Here is a 5,936-nt window from a genome sequence, read left to right on the forward strand (position 1 = left end):
GGGGGAAAAGAGAGAGAGAGAGAGAGAGAGAGAGAGAGAGAGAGAGAGAGAGAGAGAGAGAGAGAGACCTATATCATACACACACAATTTCTTCTGTCCTTTATAACTCCCAGTAGTTACCATCAATTACAAAATGAATTTGAAATTCTCTTGTAATTCCAAACTGATAATTCCAAATACTCCGTCCATCCAGTTTTATGTTTTTCTACTTTGCAGGATCTAATCTTTTTGCTCTTTTCATTCTTAGGCTTTCTTGAACAAAGAATACCATTTCCTATTCCCAATTCATTTATTAAAATCTTCCTTTCTTTTTTCTCCCTCAATTTTTGATTTTGAAAAATTCTAAATCTACACCAAAGGTGACAGAATTGTGCAAAGACCTTACTACATTGTCTTTAATATTCTTTGCACACTTCTTGAAGTGCTAAGGCATTTTGACACTTCACCCTTGCATAATTCAGTATTCATTTCACAAAAAAACGAGGGCATTATCTTATATTACCACCATAATATTATTAACCTGTCAATCCAGTTTTTATTTCAATCACTGCTGCAGTAGAAAGTTGTTGCTTACACACTGAAAACTTTACTATCTTCCCATCTATCTTAACATGTTCCTCCTTCAGGACTTACTTTAGCAAATGTACTTGGAAACACAGGTGACACATCACCGCAGGAAGCTACTCTCAAACAACAGGGGTCTTGAGTCAATGGGTAAATGTCCCAGCCCCCGTCTTTTGGTTACATTTCTGGAGTACATTCTACATAGCTCCTCAGAGAATTCTGAGAGGAATAGTTACCCAAATGTCTACAGTAAACAGCTCCATCATTTATATGAGGACTCTACTTCCAATCTCTCCCTGTCTTCACTCCATTTCTCTTCCTGGGATCACTGTTAATAATAAACTATTCAATAAATAAAATAAACTATCCATACATACATTGTTGGCTCAGGTTCTCATCTTGGAAGAATCAAAACTAAGGTATCCCAGAAAAATGTAACATGGATTTAATATTATTAATTAATATGTAATTTCTATTCAAATTTCTTTAATTGCCTGACAATGTCCCCTCCCCCAAATCCAAGATTTAATCACACAAGAATCACACATTTTATTTGTTTGTCTTTTAAGCTGAAACACCCATCTCTATCAGTTTTTGTTTGTCTTAGAATTGACAGTTTTAAATACCTCAGGGCAGTATTTTTGTAGAAAGTCTCACATTCTGGATTTGCCTATTTTTTTCCTCCTAATTATTGTGTGTTAAACACTATGTAAGTGGTATTATTGAATCAAGTCAGAAAAAAATTCTTTTTCAATTTTTCACCTCTCAGTGCTACCTGATCTCTGTATTGGAAACCATTTTGTTTTGCTCATTCTACAAGTGACCGTATCCTGAAGGAACTGTGAAATCCCATAGCGTATGTTTTGTTTCACACAAAAGGCATTGTTTGCGTACCTGAGAACGCCACCCAAATGGCAAGATGATAAGACATGGAAATTCAGGATTACATCTTGATCACCTTTGCAGTTCCTCCAGAGACTTTCAAAATATTGATGGTTTTCAACTCTGTGAAAACAAATACAAATAACCTGCATCTAAGTATTTAGTTGTTATATTAACTCATTTCCCACGGACACTAACTAACATGGTGATAATGTTTATCTCCTTCACTTAGTAAACTATAAGGGAAAACAAACAAATTTCAGCATAACCGAGGTCATCCAACAGCAGAAAACTAAATAAAATGTTTATCTATACATGCATATACACAACACATATATGCACACACATATATCTCCCATATATATTTCTATGAGGTTTTATGCTTCCTGGAAATTAAAATTATGAAATATGGTCTGTTGTTTCAGTAATTGAAAATGTAAACTTTTGAATTTTTCAACTTTAGAAATACAGCCCATTCACCACCCGTCATTTGCTAAATTTGGAAACTGTTCATTTTCTTGGTAAGTCTTTCTCCTTCAGGACATGCATACAATGAAAGTTACCGCACCAGGATTTTTTTTTCTTTAACACATCCTACAGAGAAATGAACTTGAAATCCATGTGGTGAGGAAAATAAATGTACCTTGTATCCTAGTTTTTACAATGACAAGGTATCTTATTGACCTCCCTCCCTTTGCTCACCTGCATGGCCATTATGTGCTAACCAAACATTATGTGAATTGGCAGTAGCTTTTTCTTTTTTTTTTTTTTTTCACATCTACAATAGCACCATAAAATCTGCCACTCAGAATGGCTCTACAAGGGGCTATCTATTTCAAGTTGTAAAGGAGATTGTGGGGTTGGGGTGGAGAGAATACTTCTCTTTCTTTCTATTATAATATTGCCCTGTCAATCATTTGATCCTGTGGTCACCTGAGCTTTGAAAGGAATACCATATTTCAATTCTATCTAAAACCCTAATCATTTGAATCTTTCAAAGGCTAATTTGGCTTGACAGATTTTCATGGTTGTTCTCAATCTATAACATCAAGCAGTTTTCCCACCACATTTTTTAGTCCATCCCAGCAGAACTGCAGAAACATCACACTTACCAGCCCTTTCAGATGAGTCATAACCAACCTTTAAATTCTATATCATTCTTCAATGTCCATCGCTAAATGTTTTGACATTTTGCTTGTGTTTCAGGTAGCTTTCATCTGATTTCTGGCTTTTGCTCCCATACACCATTCATACCATGGGGTCCTGCCTTTTTCATTTAGTATTGGCATTTGGTCCACCCAGGTTTTCTCCTGTTTCCTCATCAAAGAGTAGGGCTTTTAATCTCCTCTCTGGGTAAAAACGAATGAATTTCCATACTAGGGGGGTCCACCCATTGGATCTATCAGTGATGTATGTGTGTGTGTGTGTGTGTGTGTGTGTGTGTGTGTGTGTGTNTGAATTTTGTATTGCTTTCAAGATAGATCACTGCCCCTCCACATTCTCTGATATCTTTCTGAATGGTATCACCAATTTCCTCAGAATTTAGGGCACTCTATGGCTTCTCGCACTGAATAAGCTACTGAAAATGGGCAGCAAGAGGTTTGATAATCTTTTTGGAAGTCAGACTGGGGAAATAAATTGGATGGCAATCATTTTTAAACTACTCTGCAAGCAGGAGTCAAGTCTTTTTTCTCTCATTTTGCAGCACCTCCAAGAAACTTAAGAAAGAAAGGTGGCCCAGAGAACCCTTACTGCCATAGAACTGAGAAAGAGACATGGAGATAATAGTTTCTGTCACTGAAGAGAACAGCCTGTGATGGCTTTTCTGCGGGAGTTAGAAAAGAGAGGCTAACACGCTCTGTGTGAGCTCTCGCTTGCCTCCGCCACTGAGATGCAGAGATGCTCATGAATACTTGCTTTCCAGCAACTGCCACCGCTGCCCGGCTCCATAGGGAAGGGACGTCATGTATGTCTTCGTTGTACCCATAGGTGATAGCAAGATAGGAGACATGTCCTTGCTGGGCTTGTGACTCCTGGTGACCCCGCCAAGCACGTGTGGTCAGCATCTATGAGGGCAAATTCATTCACTGCTCTGAGCTTCTGCCATTGATTATTTTTATTGTTTTTCTTTTTAGTTAGTTTTCATTTCTTCTGCCTGGCTATATTATACATTTGTTAAATTATTTAAATACATTTTTTTGGAATAAATTAGGTAATTTCTAATTAATCGTCTCAAAGAAGGAGTAAGCTCTAATGCACGTCCTAAAGATTTCCTTCTCTGGCCCACTCTGCACTCCACCCACACTCTGAGCTCTCCTGAGTTTACTAGACTTCAAAGCTCTGCTTTCCAGCTTTTACTCTTTCATTAACTACAGCAGTTCATCCTGAATGTTAATATTAGAGCCTTGGCTCAACTGCTAGAATGCAGCTATTCACTCAGAGCCGATATCTTTCCGGCTATGTTAGGGGATCCACACTCTGGCAACTTATTGGAAATAGAAACTCTCTGGTCCCTCCCCAGACCTATCACATCAGGAATTCTGGGGGGTGGGGGGGAGAGGGGCACAGCAATGTGGCTTTTTACAAACCTTCCAGGGGATACTGGTGAGAACCATTAAGGTATACCCCTCCTTTAACCAGCCCTGGGTCCCAAATCACCTGCATTGTTGGCACCCCAGCATCAGCCCCTTCCTCACAGAGGCCTTGGGAGAAGACAGAATGCCAGCCAATGCCAGTAAGCTGGTGCAGGTGGCTCTCACCGTAAAACAAGAGAATAAGCAGACATAATGATCTTTAACCAGAAACTAGATGCACCATGGCAGGCAGAAATCACGGCCCAAGTGCAACAAACTGCTATTTATCTCAAGGGATTAGACGTCCCTACATTGAGGTTGGAAATAAAAGCATGAGAGGAAGGAAGGGAAAAAAAAAAGAGAGAGAGGAGGAAGAAGGAAAGGAGACCTGTGAGAGACGGAGGAATAAAGCTAAAGGTTAGGGACAGGATGAGGGATATATGGATTAATGGCAACTTGATTTAATAAGGCTTGAGGTTTGCTTGAATCCAAGTACAATTACATGAAGACAGAAAAGTTTTCCAACTCTTTCAACACAAAGGAGTCATATCTCAAGGCTGTTAGTGGAAAGATTAGGCACATGGTCCTGATTTTCCTAATCATACGTTAGGTTCAATGACTGAAAATTACAAGGACACCTAAGAGAAGCTGTGCTCTCACCAAAGAAGGAATCAACTGCTTGATATGATTAGGAGTGACCNACAGACCTGAGTCCTCCTTGTTGTGAACTTGATAGGACATAGATATTGGTATAGAAACAGAAGCCTAACAGCCTGAATTCTTACCTAGATGTCTACTGCCAACTAGCTCTATGATTTGGGGACATTCTATCACCTTTCCCAGCCTCACTTACAATAATCATACCTAACTTACAGTGCTATGTGGAGGGCAGAGGGATCTTCAGAATAAATCACTTAGCACCCAGCATTTAACCACACTCACTAGATAGTTACTGTGAATGCCTCCAGTGTTTCTTAAGAGAGAGCAGAGCTGACCCTCTGCGGACTACTTGGTCTTGTCACATAATATCTATGTGAAGCTTCTGCATATGTTAAGCTGTGCTCAACCAACTTGGAACATTAATTTTTTTCCCCTTCTTGATCAAAAACCAGTACTGAATTACAAAACCAGTCAAATAAACATTCCTAAGACACCAGGAAAGCAGGGAACAGATGCATCCAGGAAGCGGTCAGAAGCTCATTAACCCATCACATCTTCTTGAAACTGCCCGGTACACTGCATGGCAGCATTTACTGGGAAGCAGAGACCTCCGGAGAGAAAGTGTGGCGTTCCACCCCAGGTCAGGAAAGAGATCTAATCAGAGAGAGAATCCCTTTGGGGCTTCTTCTTTTAAAACCTCCTGCACATGTTTTATTATTATTATTATTAGAGATCCCATAGCTCTGGGAAAATGACTATCCTAGGTGTGGTAAGAATTCAATAACTCATCATAGGGATTCTCTGTGCCCTACTCATAACCTGCAGGGGAAAGGACATAAAGAGAAAATTATATACCAGGAGTGTAGATAAAGCCATTATGCTGTGACTCAGGAAAATTAAAACACTATCATAGATAACAGATAATTATAGCACCATTAAGATAATGAGCTCATTATTATATTAATTGGCAGGTTAATGGAACGCCAATATGGATTTTAAAAGTCTGAATTTAAATAACAGGGAAAAACTATATTAAGAATTTTCTCCAGATAATATATCTTTACCAAAATACAGTATTTCCCCATAAAGACTCCCTGATTGTGTGTATTTACTCCCCTTCAACAAACACTAAATACAAAAGCACAGTAGACACCTACAGTATGTAATGATTACAGAGCCTTTTTAAAGACAAAATGTGTGATTTGAGATATGATGTCAGGTGTGTTTAAATTGGGTGTTTATCTATCAAAATAAATA

This window comes from Hipposideros armiger, unplaced genomic scaffold (assembly GCF_001890085.2).
Source record: "Hipposideros armiger isolate ML-2016 unplaced genomic scaffold, ASM189008v1 scaffold_249, whole genome shotgun sequence".
NCBI lineage: Eukaryota > Metazoa > Chordata > Mammalia > Chiroptera > Hipposideridae > Hipposideros > Hipposideros armiger.